The following is a 15,227-nucleotide window of genomic DNA, read 5'->3' as shown; positions in this document are numbered from 1 at the left end:
TCTGTGGATGACACTATCATGGGGCATCTGTGGATGACGCACTGTTATGGGCATCAGTGGATGACACACTGTTATGGGCATCTGTGGATGACACTATTATGGGGGCATCTGAGGATGACACTATTATGGGGGCATCTGTGGATGACACTGTTATGGGGGCATCAGTGGATGACGCACTGTTATGGGCATCAGTGGATGACACACTGTTATGGGCATCTGTGGATGACACACTGTTATGGGCATCTGTGGATGACACACTGTTATGGGGGCATCTGTGGATGACACACTGTTATGGGGGCATCTGTGGATGACACACTGTTATGGGGGCATCTGTGGATGACACACTGTTATGGGGGCATCTGTGGATGACACACTGTTATGGGGGCATCTGTGGATGACACACTGTTATGGGGGCATCTGTGGATGACACACTGTTATGGGGCATCTGTGGATGACACACTGTTATGGGGCATCTGTGGATGACACACGGTTATGGGGGCATCTGTGGATGATACACGGTTATGGGGGCATCTGTGGATGACACACTGTTATGGGCATCTGTGGATGACACACTGTTATAGGGGCATCTGTGGATGACACACTGTTATGGGGGCATCTGTGGATGACACACTGTTATGGGGGCATCTGTGGATGACACTATTATGGGGGCATCTGTGGATGACACTATTAAGGGGGCATCTGTGGATGACACTATTATGGGGGCATCTGTGGATGACGCACTGTTATGGGGGCATCTGTGGAGGACGCACTGTTATGGGCATCTGTGGAGGACGCTGTTATGGGCATCAGTGGATGACACACGGTTATGGGGGCATCTGTGGATGATGCACTGTTATTAACAGTGCATCATTCACAGATCCCCCCCCCCATAACAGTATCATCCACAGACCCCCCCCCCCCCCATAACAGTGTCATCCACAGATATCCCCTTAATAGACTGTATTAAGGGGATATCAGCCTCTTATCAGCCCCCAGTGCCTCTCATCTGCCCCCAGTGCCTCTCATCAGCCCCCAGTGCCTCTCCATCAGCCCCGGTACCTCTCATCTGCCCCCAGTGCCTCTCATCTGCCCCCAGCAGCCTCTCCTTCAGCCCCCAATGCCTCTCCATCAGCCCCCAGTGCCTCTCATCAGCCCCCAGTGTCTCTCATCTGCCCCAGTGCCTCTCATCAGCCCCCAGCAGCCTCTCCATCAGCCCCAGTGCCTCTCATCTGCCCCCAGTTCCTCTCATATGCCCCCAGTGCCTCTCATATGCCCCCAGTGCCTTTTATCAGCCCCCAGCAGCCTCTCCATCAGCCCCCAGTACCTCTCATCTGCCCACAGTGCCTCTCATCTGCCCCCAGCATCCTCTCCATCTGCCCCAGTGCCTCTTATCTGCCCCCAGTGCCTCTTATCAACCACAGTGCCTCTTATCAGCCCCCAGCAGCCTCACCATCAGCCCCCAGTGCCTCTCCATCAGCCCCGGTACCTCTCATCTGCCCCCAGTGCCTCTCATCAGCCCCCAGCAGCCTCTCTATCAGCCCCCAGTGCCTCTCCATCAGCCCCAAGTGCTTCTCATCTGTCCCCAGTGCCTCTCATCAGCCCCCAGCAGCCTCTCCATCAGCCCCCAATGCCTCTCCATCAGCCCCCAGTGCCTCTCATCAGCCCCCAGTGTCTCTCATCTGCCCCAGTGCCTCTCATCAGCCCCCAGCAGCCTCTCCATCAGCCCCAGTGCCTCTCATCTGCCCCCAGTTCCTCTCATATGCCCCCAGTGCCTCTCATCTGCCCCAGTGCCTTTTATCAGCCCCCAGCAGCCTCTCCATCAGCCCCCAGTACCTCTCATCTGCCCGCAGTGCCTCTCATCTGCCCCCAGCATCCTCTCCATCTGCCCCCAGTGCCTCTTATCTGCCCCCAGTGCCTCTTATCAACCCCCAGTGCCTCTTATCAGCCCCCAGCAGCCTCTCCATCAGCCCCCAGTGCCTCTCATCTGCCCCCAGTGCCTCTCATTAGCATCCCAGTGCCTCTCATCAGCCTGTGCCTCTCATCTGCCTCCAGTGCCTCTCATCAGCCCCCAGTGCCTCTCATCAGCCCCAATGCCTCTCATCAGCCCCCAATGCCTCTCATCAGCCCCAAGCAGCCTCTCCATCAGCCCCCAGTGTCTCTCACCAGCCCTTAGTGCCTCTCATCAGCCCCTAGCAGCCTCTCCACCAGCCCCCAGTGCCTGTCCATCAGCCCGCAGTGCCTCTCATCTGCCTCCAGTGCCTCTCATCAGCCCCCAGTGCCTCTCATCAGCCCCCAGCAACCTCTCCATCAGCCCCTAGTGCCCCCAGCAGCCCCCAGTGTCTATCAGCCTAAATATAAAATAAAAACAAAAACACTTTTCCTGCTCCTGGAGTGGACGCTGCACTCCTACGCTCCTCTCTCCTCCAAAGCGATCTGCATTTGCATTTGTTGTTGGCTGTGCAAGGCTGCGCACAGCATGATGTGCCTCTCATCTGCCCCCAATGCCTCTAATCAGCCCCCAATGCCTCTCATCAGCCCCCAGCAGCCTCTCCATCAGCCCCCAGTGCCTCTTACCAGCTTCCAGTGCCTCTCATCAGCCTCCAGCAGCCTCTCTAGCAGCCCGAGTGCCTCTCCATCAGCCCCCAATGCCTCTCCATCAGCCTGCAGTGCCTCTCATCTGCCTCCAGTGCCTCTCATCTGCCCCCCGCATCCTCTCCATCTGCCCCCCAGTACCTCTCATCAGCCCCCAGTGCCTCTCATATGCCCCGAATGCCTCTTATCAGCCCTCAGCAGCCTCTCCATCAGCCCCCAGAGCTTCTCATCAGCCCCCAGTGCCTCTCATCAGCCCCCAGTGCCTCTCATCTGCCTCCAGTGCCTCTTATTAGCATCCCAGTGCCTCTCATGAGCCCCCAGTGCCACTCACCAGCCCCAGCAGCCTCTCCATCAGCCCTCAGTGCCTCTCTATCAGCCCCCAGTGCCTCTCCATCAGCCTCCAGTGCCTCTCATCAGCCCGCAGTGCCTCTCATCTGCCCCCAGTGCCTCTCATCTGCCCCCAGTGCCTCTCATCAGCCCCCAGCAACCTCTCCATCAGCCCCCAGCAACCTCTCCATCAGCCCCTAGTGCCCCCTCCAGCCCCTAGTGTCTATCAGCCTAAATAGAAAATAAAAACCAAAAACACTTTTCCTGCTCCTGGAGTGGACGCAGCACTCCTACGCTCCTCTCTCCTCCAAAGCGATCTGTATTTGCATCTGCTGTTGGTTGTCCAAGGCTGCGCACAGCATGATGTTCCAGAGTGCCTTACGCCTGTGCGCAGCCCTGCGCAGACAGCCGAGGACCAGGAAGCGGTGAGTACAAAGCCTTCACCGCTTCCTGGTCCTTGGACCGGTGCTCAGACTCAGATAGCGGGCAGTGGCCATTTTTACAGTGCTTTAGGGCGGCCTGTGGGGCAATTGCCTCCCTGCCCCCCATCCCAGCCCACCCCTGACAGGCAGATTCCTGGGTTCTTGCCACACAAGCCAGCAGCACGATCTGTGCCTGCAGGCTGAATGGTGGAGCAGGGAGATGTCTCCCTGTTTCACTATTCTGTGTGCTGCTGGCCTGAGGGAGCGTCGGGAGTGACTGACAGGACTGCAGCTTCTAGCACTCCAGCAATGAGCGCTTATCTGTATTGATGGAAATGCTTATTGCTTGTGGGCTCTTGCACCCCGCTGAGAGCAGGCACTCTGGGAGGAAAAACCCCGTCCCCCTTCCTCCTTAGCACGCCACTGCCTGCGGGTACTTATTTGTCAGCATTTTGAGTTTTATTGCATGAATACATTAAAAGTTTTATATCACATAAATGTTTTCTGTTGCTGGATACCTCTTCTTTTAGATCTATAAAGGCATGGTTGATGAATTCGGTGTGGAAGGACTGGACTGACCCCCAAAAAGCCCTGACCTCAACCGCATCCAACACCTTTGGGATGAACTAGAATGGAGATTGAGAGCCAGGCCCTCTCCTCCAACATCAGTATCTGCCTCACAAAATGTTCTTCTGGATAAATGGGCAAAAATACCCACAGACACTTCAAAATCTTGTAGAAAGCCTTCCCAGAAGAGTGTCATACCTAGAAAGGGGACCATCTCCATACTTATGCCTATGCATTTAGAATCGGATGTCATACAAGATCATGCAGGTGTAATGTGCAATACTTTTGCCCATATAGTGTAACTACTAAATATTTGATAATAATTTATTTCACATTTGAATAACCTTATCCAAGCTCCAGTTGCCTAAACTAGTCCAGGGTAAAGTGCACAGTATTATAGTTGCAGCCCAATAGATGGCGCTATAGAACAGTGTAAAATAGCTTGTATAATGGAAATACTTGTAATCTGATTTTGTTTGGGTTTATGTATGAGGATAAGCAAAATCAGTGCATATATGCTGTAAAATGTGTGCCTAAATAGGAATGGATCTCATTATCATCAGAAGAAAACAAGCAATGGTTAAGGGTACTTTCACACTAGCGTTTTTCTTTTCCGGCGCTGAGTTCCGTCCTAGGGGCTCAAATCCGGAAGAGAAGTGATCAGTTTTATCCTAATGCATTCTGAATGGAGAGTAATCCGTTCAGGATGCATCAGGATGTCTTCAGTTCAGTCTTTTTGACTTATCAGGCTTTTCAGAAAACCGTAGCATGTTGTATTTTTACCTCCGGCCAAAAATCCTGAACACTTTGACTGAACACCGGATCAGGCCTTTTTCCCATTGACTTGCATTAACCCTGGATCCGGCGCCGTGTTTTCAATCAAACCGGATCCGGCTTTTGCATGTTAAACCCGAAAAATATGAAAAAAAAGTTAAAGTCCATAAATGGCGGATCTGTTTTTTCCAATGCATTTTTTAATTGTGATCAAAATCCTGATCAGGTTTCAAATGTAATCCGTTTTCACTCGTTTTTCCGGATCCGGCGGGCAGTTCCGGTGTCGGAATTGAACGCCGGATTTAAACAACGCTAGTGTGAAAGTAGCCTTAGGAAAAGTGTTCCTGTTTTCCTATGCGGATCTGTTTACATTTTTGGTATATAATATAGGGCACTCACACTTCATATTAACATATGAATGAAGCCATGAGCAAACACTGGGTCCAATGAATGTATATAAAAAAAAACCTCCAAAAAAACAGAACAACAAGAGAAATCAACTCTACTGACATTTAATGGGCTGGGCTACAGCTAAATATGAGCATGTGCTGGCCAATAAACAAGAGAACTGTAGGAGGGTAAAAATATTGTAAAATACAGAAAAACTACAGGAAAACAAACACCAGTAGCTTCTTTATCATTGTGGTCAGTATTAACAGAAACACGCGATAACGCATGATAAATGTATGATTCCTGGGAGGACCATATTGCGGACAACAACACTGATCACTATCACAGTTGCCCTCTGTTCCTCTTCACCTGCAGAACCCTGGTGAGGAAGAGTTTTAATGGAGGACAAGGCCGTAGCTAAGCTTTCTTTCACATTGGGCATTCAGTTTGCTGCCCTTGCCCTGTATCTAAATAACCAGGCAAAGTGGTTCTTTGGCAACATCCCCCTCCCATGTCCCATTTGCTCCCCTGAACCAGAGGGTCGCTTTAACCACTTTTGATGCGGTATGTCAACTGAATATAACGCCTCCACCCCAACACTATGGCACCACCACCTCCATTATAATCTTCTTTTACAGCTGTTGGAGTAATTGTATCTGCTGCAAGTGCAACGGACTAGGTACTAACAGGGGTCCCTTGAAGTGAAAGAGTTCCCGGCCTGTCGTGACGCCACTTGGTTTGCAGTAGGCGGTTGCCAGCGACTGGGGTATCCCTTACCCTTTAAGAGGTTTTTACGATATATGTCCCTCTAATAGAACAAGTTGTCGTGATGCCAGTTGCATTGAAGCAACAGGGACATGGAGTCCCCTTCAAGTAAAGTGGTGTTGGTAACCAGATGTAGGATTGCCAGAAAGGTGTAGGGTGACCTACAATCTCCCTGAAGGTGTTGTATGCACGTGTCACGGTGCTTCTACCTGGATATCCTTGGATCCCAGAAGTGGTTGTCCGAAGCAGTGTAAAGGATGATTAACTTGGATAAGGAAGGAATAATTGAGTCCAGACTTTGTATATAGTTCTAATGCAGCTTTACTTGACTAAACGTGTTCCAAAACAATTGACAGAACTCGTCTTGGTTCCCAATAGGTTTTAGCATGGATTTGGCAGGCAAACCACTTCTGCAACACACTTCTCAATGCTGTACCTTTAGTGAGTAGCTTTCTCAGCAATATTAGATAGGAATCTTTTCCTTCAGCTTGCTTTCTGCTGCAACTTCTAACTTACAAACCGGATTCCAAAAAAGTTGGGACACTAAACAAATTGTGAATAAAAACTGAATGCAATGATGTGGAGATGGCAAATGTCAATATTTTATTTGTAATAGAACGTAGGTGACAGATCAAACGTTTAATCCGAGTAAATGTATCATTTTAAAGGAAAAATACGTTGATTCAAATTTTCACGGTGTCAACAAATCCCAAAAAAGTTGGGACAAGTAGCAATAAGAGGCTGGAAAAAGTAAATTTGAGCATAATGAAGAGCTGGAAGACCAATTAACACTAATTAGGTCAATTGGCAACATGATTGGGTATAAAAAGAGCTTCTCAGAGTGGCAGTGTCTCTCAGAAGCCAAGATGGGTAGAGGATCATCAATTCCCACAATGTTGCGCAGAAAGATAGTGGAGCAATATCAGAAAGGTGTTACACAGCGAAAAATTGCAAAGACTTTGCATCTATCATCATCAACTGTGCATAACATCATCCGAAGATTCAGAGAATCTGGAACAATCTCTGTGCGTAAGGGTCAAGGCCGTAAAACCATACTGGATGCCGTGATCTCCGGGCCCTTAAACGACACTGCACCACAAACAGGAATGCTACTGTAAAGGAAATCACAGAATGGGTTCAGGAATACTTCCAGAAACCATTGTCAGTGAACACAATCCACCGTGCCATCCACCGTTGCCAGCTGAAACTCTACAGTGCAAAGAAGAAGCCATTTCTAAGCAAGATCCACAAGCTCAGGCGTTTTCACTGGGCCAGGGATCATTTAAAATGGAGTGTGGCAAAATGGAAGACTGTTCTGTGGTCAGACGAGTCACGATTCGAAGTTCCTTTTGGAAATCTGGGACGCCATGTCATCCGGACCAAAGAGGACAAGGACAACCCAAGTTGTTATCAACATTCAGTTCAGAAGCCTGCATCTCTGATGGTATGGGGTTGCATGAGTGCGTGTGGCATGGGCAGCTTGCATGTCTGGAAAGACACCATCAATGCAGAAAAATATATTCAGGTTCTAGAACAACATATGCTCCCATCCAGACGTCATCTCTTTCTGGGAAGACCCTGCATTTTTCAACAAGATAATGCCAGACCACATTCTGCATCAATCACAACATCATGGCTGCGTAGGAGAAGGATCCAGGTACTGAAATGGCCAGTCTGCAGTCCAGATCTTTCACCTATAGAGAACATTTGGCGCATCATAAAGAGGAAGGTGCAACAAAGAAGGCCCAAGACGATTGAACAGTTAGAGGCCTGTATTAGACAAGAATGGGAGAGCATTCCTATTTCTAAACTTGAGAAACTGGTCTCCTCGGTCCCCAGACGTCTGTTGAGTGTTGTAAGAAGAAGGGGAGATGCCACACAGTGGTGAAAATGGCCTTGTCCCAACTTTTTGGGGATTTGTTGACACCATGAAATTTTGATTCAACATATTTTTCCCTTAAAATGGTACATTTTCTCAGTTTAAACTTTTGTTCCGTGATTTATGTTCTATTCTGAATAAAATATTAGAAGTTGGCACCTCCACATCATTGCATTCAGTTTTTATTCACGATTTGTATAGTGTCCCAACTTTTTTGGAATCCGGTTTGTATATACAGTCATGTGAAAAAATTAGGACACCCTTTGAAAGCATGTGGTTTTTTGTAACATTTTTAATAAAAGGTTATTTCATCTCCGTTTCAACAATACAGAGAGATTAAAGTAATCCAACTAAACAAAGAAAACTGAAGAAAAGTCTTTTCAAGATCTTCTGTAAATGTCATTCTACAAAAATGCCTATTCTAACTGAGGAAAAAGATAGGACACCCTTGCCCCTAATAGCGAGTGTTACCTCCTTTGGCTGAAATAACTGCAGTGAGACGGTTCTTGTAGCCATCTACCAGTCTTCGACATCGGTCTGAGGAAATTTTACCCCACTCCTCAATGCAGAACTTTTTCAGCTGTGAGATGTTTGAGGGGTTTCTTGCACGTACAGCCCTTTTCAAGTCACCCCACAGCATCTCAATGGGATTCAAATCTGGACTTTGACTTGGCCATTCCAGGACTCTCCATTTCTTCTTTTTCAGCCAATCTTTGGTTGATTTACTAGTATGTTTTGGGTCATTGTCATGTTGCATGGTCCAGTTCCGCTTCAGCTTTAATTTTCTAACTGATGGTCTCACATGTTCTTCAAGCACCTTCTGATACACAGTAGAATTCATCGTGGATTCTATGATGGTGAGCTGACCAGGTCCTGCTGCAGCAAAGCAGCCCCAAACCATGACACTTCCACCTCCATGCTTCACAGTTGGTATGAGGTTCTTTTCTTGGAATGCTGTGTTTGGTTTACGCCAAACATGTCCTCTGCTGTTGTGTCCAAATAATTCAATTTTGGACTCATCTGTCCAAAGAACATTATTCCAGAAGTCCTGGTCTTTGTCAACTTTATCTCTGGCAAATGTCAGTCTGGCCTCGATGTTTCTCTTGGAAAGCAAAGGTTTCCTCCTTGCACACCTCCCATGCAAGTTAAACTTGTACAGTCTCTTTCTGATTGTAGAGGCATGTACTTCTACATCAACAGTAGCCAGAGCCTGCTGTAGTTCTCGAGATGACACTTTAGGGTTTTTGGAGACCTCTTTTAGCATCTTGCGGTCTGCTCTTGGGGTGAACTTGCTGGGGCGACCAGTCCTGGGCATGTTGGCAGTTGTTTTGAAAGCCCTCCACTTGTAGACTATCTTCCGGACAGTGGAATGGCTGATTTCAAAATCTTTTGAGATCTTTTTAAATCCCTTCCCAGACTCATAGGCTGCTACAATCTTTTTTCTGAAGTCCTCTGACAGCTCTTTTGCTCTCACCATGGTGCTCACTCTCACTTCAACAGTCAGGAGCACACCAAACTAAATGTCTGAGGTTTAAATAGGGCAAGCCTCATTCAACATGCAGAGTAACGATCTACTAATTATGTGCACCTGGTGTGATATACCTGTGTGAGACCTGAGCCAATTTAAGAGGGAATACATGTGAGGGTGTCCTATCTTTTTCCTCAGTTAGAATAGGCATTTTTGTAGAATGACATTTACAGAAGATCTTGAAAAGACTTTTCTTCAGTTTTCTTTGTTTAGTTGGATTACTTTAATCTCTCTGTATTGTTGAAACGGAGATGAAATAACCTTTTATTAAAAATGTTACAAAAAACCACATGCTTTCAAAGGGTGTCCTAATTTTTTCACATGACTGTATAGTCTGTCTCTTACTGTAATCCTAGGAACTTCTTCCTGGCTTCAAGCTTCCTTAGCTTGGATTTAGGCAATGCAAGCCCAGAAGGGGACATGCAACCATTTAGAACTCACAGGCATGGCCTGTCCGGCAGGGACGAGGCCTGCTTCCATCCCCTGGCAGGGGGTAATCTAGACACACAACCTCTATCGAGGAGGGGTAGGCTGGAACTGACTCCTAACTAATCTCCTTCCTAGAGGGAGCAAGAGAGATGGAAAGAAGGTTTCATCCTCTGCTAACCAGCACTGCCAACCAAGTGTTGCTGCCACCTACTGGTGAACCAGGCACATTACACTTTAACAGTTGCAAAATCATGAAATACATACACATTATGCAGGACATGAGATTAGATGCATAAAATGACACAGGATGCACCATTGAAGATAGTGGGGACCAGAAAAAGATGGTAAGGCCACTCTGGGGAGGTACACAAGGTTCTCTCCAGCGTGAATCCTGTGAAGACTAAGCAGCTCTTATCATTTGTGTCCTAAACTGCTAACACATCTAGTACTCAACAGGTGGTAACTGTAAACCACTAGATCAGGTCAAAGAACACAAACAGTTTTCTCCTTCCACATGTATATAATAAGAGATTTGGCGTTTCATTGTGTTTGTGTCATTTTGCCTAGTAAGGTTACATGGTGTCGTAGATCCAAATTAATCAGAACAATTTGTTAACAAATACTAATTACACAATTTAGGAATCAATAAGCTTTTATTATTAGTGGATTATAGATGGCCACGGTGCCTAATGTTACCTCAAATATTATATAATAACTCAATAATTAAACCAATAACAAATTATATATGAATAAACTAACACAACTAGTCCACCCTTAGGCGACTTTACCCCATTGATAGCACCGTGACATAATAAGGAATTTCAGAACAGGGGGTATCTTGGGAGGGGGTTTCTTCTCTTGCCACTTACGTGAGTGCGCAATAACGATCTCTCTTCTTCTTTCATAGGTTCCTGCACAATGAAGATGATCCACCAATCAAATTCCTCCGCCTGTTCCATCTGAATCATGTGAGTAATAATAATTAGAGTTGAGCGGACACCTGGATGTTCGGGTTCGAGAAGTTAGGCCGAACTTCCCGAAAATGTTCGGGTTCGGGATCCGAACCCGATCTGAACTTCGTCCCGAACCCGAACCCTATTGAAGTCAATGGGGACCCAAACTTTTCGGCACTAAAAAGGCTGTAAAACAGCCCAGGAAAGGGCTAGAGGGCTGCAAAAGGCAGCAACATGTAGGTAAATCCCCTGCAAACAAATGTGGATAGGGAAATGAATTAAAATAAAAATTAAATAAATAAAAATTAACCAAAATCAATTGGAGAGAGGTCCCATAGCAGAGAATCTGGCTTCACGTCACCCACCACTGGAACAGTCCATTCTCAGATATTTAGGCCCCACCACCCAGGCAGAGGAGAGAGGTCCCGTAACAGAGAATCTGGCTTTATGTCAGCAGAGAATCAGTCTTCATGTCATAGCAGAGAATCAGGCTTCACGTCAGCCACCAATGCAACAGTCCATTGTCAGATATTTAGGCCCAGCACCCAGGCAGAGGAGAGAGGTCCTGTAACAGACAATCTGGCTTCATGTCAGCAGAGAATCAGTCTTCATATCATAGCAGAGAATCAGGCTTCACGTCAGCCACCAATGCAACAGTCCATTTTCATAAATTTAGGCCCAGCACCCAGGCAGAGGAGAGAGGTCCCGTAACAGAGGATCTGGCTTCATGTCAGCAGAGAATTAGTCTGCATGTCATTGCAGAAAATCAGGCTTCACGTCAGCCACCACTGCAACAGTCCATTGTCAGATATTTAGGCCCAGCACCCAGGCAGAGGAGAGAGGTCCCGTAACAGAGGATCTGGCTTCATGTCAGCAGAGAATTAGTCTGCATGTCATAGCAGAGAATCAGGCTTCACGTCACCCAACATTGGAACAGTCCATTGGCATATATTTCGGCCCCGGCACCCATACAGAGGAGAGGTACATTCAACTTTGGGTAGCCTCGCAATATAATGGTAAAATGAAAATAAAAATAGGATTGAATGAGGAAGTGCCCAGGAGTACAATAATATATGGTTAAGGGGAGGTAGTAAATGTCTAATCTGGACAAGGGACGGACAGGTCCTGTGGGATCCATGCCTGGTTCATTTTTATGAACGTCAGCTTGTCCACATTGGCTGTAGATAGGCGGCTGCGTTTGTCTGTAATGACGCCCCCTGCCGTGCTGAATACACGTTCAGACAAAACGCTGGCCGCTGGGCAGGCCAGCACCTCCAAGGCATAAAAGGCTAGCTCTGGCCACGTGGACAATTTAGAGACCCAGAAGTTGAATGGGGCCGAACCATCAGTCAGTAGGTGGAGGGGTGTGCACACGTACTGTTCCACCATGTTAGTGAAATGTTGCCTCCTTCTAACACGTTGCGTATCAGGTGGTGGTGCAGTTAGCTGTGGCGTGTTGACAAAACTTTTCCACATCTCTGCCATGCTAACCCTGCCCTCAGAGGAGCTGGCCGTGACACAGCTGCCTTGGCGACCTCTTGCTCCTCCTCTGCCTTGGCCTTGGGCTTCCACTTGTTCCCCTGTGACATTTGAGAATGCTCTAAGTAGCGCGTCTACCAACGTGCGCTTGTACTCGCGCATCTTCCTATCACGCTCCAGTGCAGGAAGTAAGGTGGGCACATTGTCTTTGTAGCGTGGATCCAGCAGGGTGGCAACCCAGTAGTCCGCACACGTTAAAATGTGGGCAACTCTGCTGTCGTTGCGCAGGCACTGCAGCATGTAGTTGCTCATGTGTGCCAGGCTGCCCAGGGGTAAGGACAAGCTATCCTCTGTGGGAGGCGTATCGTCATCATCCTGCCTTTCCCCCCAGCCACGCACCAGTGATGGGCCCGAGCTGCGTTGGGTGCCACCCCGCTGTGACCATGCTTCATCCTCATCCTCCTCCACCTCCTCCTCATCCTCGTCCTCCTCGTACTCCAGTAGTGGGCCCTGGCTGGCCACATTTGTACCTGGCCTCTGCTGTTGCAAAAAACCTCCCTCTGAGTCACTTCGAAGAGACTGGCCTGAAAGTGCTAAAAATGACCCCTCTTCCTCCTCCTCCTCCTCCTCCTGGGCCACCTCCTCTTCCATCATCGCCCTAAGTGTTTTCTCAAGGAGACATAGAAGTGGTATTGTAACGCTGATAACGGCGTCATCGCCACTGGCCATGTTGGTGGAGTACTCGAAACAGCGCAACAGGGCACACAGGTCTCGCATGGAGGCCCAGTCATTGGTGGTGAAGTGGTGCTATTCCGCAGTGCGACTGACCCGTGCGTGCTGCAGCTGAAACTCCACTATGGCCTGCTGCTGCTCGCACAGTCTGTCCAGCATGTGCAAGGTGGAGTTCCACCTGGTGGGCACGTCGCATATGAGGCGGTTAGCGGGAAGGCCGAAGTTACGCTGTAGCGCAGACAGGCGAGCAGCGGCAGGATGTGAACGCCGGAAGCGCGAACAGACGGCCCGCACTTTATGCAGCAGCTCTGACATGTCGGGGTAGTTGTGAATGAACTTCTGCACCACCAAATTCAGCACATGCGCCAGGCAAGGGATGTGCGTCAAACCGGCTAGTCCCAGAGCTGCAACGAGATTTCGCCCATTATCGCACACCACCAGGTCGGGCTTGAGGCTCACCGGCAGCAACCACTCGTCGGTCTGTTGTTCTATACCCCGCCACAACTCCTGTGCGGTGTGGGGCCTGTCCCCCAAACATATGAGTTTCAGAATGGCCTGCTGACGTTTACCCAGGGCTGTGCTGAAGTTGGTGGTGAAGGTGTGTGGCTGACTGGATGAGCAGGTGGAAGAAGAGGAGGAGGAAGCCGAGAAGGAGGAGGTGGCAACAGGAGGCAAAGAATGTTGCCCTGCGATCCTTGGCGGCGGAAGGATGTGCGCCAAACAGCTCTCCGCCTGGGGCCCAGCTGCCACTACATTTACCCAGTGTGCAGTTAGGGAGATATAGCGTCCCTGGCCGTGCTTACTGGTCCACGTATCTGTGGTTAGGTGGACCTTGCTACAGATGGCGTTGCGCAGTGCACACTTGATTTTATCGGATACTTGGTTGTGCAGGGAAGGCACGGCTCTCTTGGAGAAGTAGTGGCATCTGGGAACAACATACTGTGGGACAGCAAGCGACATGAGCTGTTTGAAGCTGTCTGTGTCCACCAGCCTAAATGACAGCATTTCATAGGCCAGTAGTTTAGAAATGCTGGCATTCAGGGCCAGGGATCGATGTTTGTGAGATGGAGAGCTGAACGCTGCCGTGTGACATGGTTGAGACGCTTGGTGACGGAGGTGGTGGTGGTGTTGGTGGTACATCCCCTGTTTGCTGGGCGGCAGGTGCCAACGTTCCTCCAGAGGCGGAGGAAGAGGCCGAGGCGGCAGCAGCAGAAGAGGCCGAGGCGGCAGCAGCAGAAGAGGTAGCAGGGGGAGCCTGAGCGACTTCCTTGTTTTTAAGGTGTTTACTCCACTGCAGTTCATGCTTTGCATGCAGGTGCCTGGTCATGCAGGTTGTGCTCAGGTTCAGAACGTTAATGCCTCGCTTCAGGCTCTGATGGCACAGCGTGCAAACCACTCGGGTCTTGTCGTCAGCACATTGTTTGAAGAAGTGCCATGCCAGGGAACTCCTTGAAGCTGCCTTTGGGGTGCTCGGTCCAAGATGGCGGCGGTCAGTAGCAGGCGGAGTCTCTTGGCGGCGGGTGTTCTGCTTTTGCCCACTGCTCCCTCTTTTGCTACGCTGTTGGCTCGGTCTCACCACTGCCTCTTCCTCCGAACTGTGAAAGTCAGTGGCACGACCTTCATTTCATGTGGGGTCTAGGACCTCATCGTCCCCTGCATCGTCTTCCACCCAGTCTTGATCCCTGACCTCCTGTTCAGTCTGCACACTGCAGAAAGACGCAGCAGTTGGCACCTGTGTTTCATCATCATCAGAGACATGCTGAGGTGGTATTCCCATGTCCTCATCATCAGGAAACATAAGTGGTTGTGCGTCAGTGCAGTCTATGTCTTCCACCGCTGGGGAAGGGCTAGGTGGATGCCCTTGGGAAACCCTGCCAGCAGAGTCTTCAAACAGCATAAGAGACTGCTGCATAACTTGAGGCTCAGACAGTTTCCCTGATATGCATGGGGGTGATGTGACAGACTGATGGGGTTGGTTTTCAGGCGCCATCTGTGCGCTTTCTGCAGAAGACTGGGTGGGAGATAATGTGAACGTGCTGGATCCACTGTCGGCCACCCAATTGACTAATGCCTGTACCTGCTCAGGCCTTACCATCCTTAGAACGGCTTTGGGCCCCACCATATATCGCTGTAAATTCTGGCGGCTACTGGGACCTGAGGTAGTTGGTACACTAGGACGTGTGGATGTGGCAGAACGGCCACGTCCTCTCCCAGCACCAGAGGGTCCACTAACACCACCACGACCATGTCCACGTCCGCGTCCCTTACTAGATGCTTTCCTCATTGTTATCGTTCACCACAACAACAAAAATATTATTTGGCCCAATGTATTGTATTCAAATTCAGCTGAATATAAATTTGAGGCCTAGTATTTAGGCGCTGGGTGACAG

Source organism: Bufo gargarizans, chromosome 3, assembly GCF_014858855.1.
Source record: "Bufo gargarizans isolate SCDJY-AF-19 chromosome 3, ASM1485885v1, whole genome shotgun sequence".
Lineage (NCBI taxonomy): Eukaryota > Metazoa > Chordata > Amphibia > Anura > Bufonidae > Bufo > Bufo gargarizans.
Note: the sequence above shows the minus strand (reverse complement) of the source record.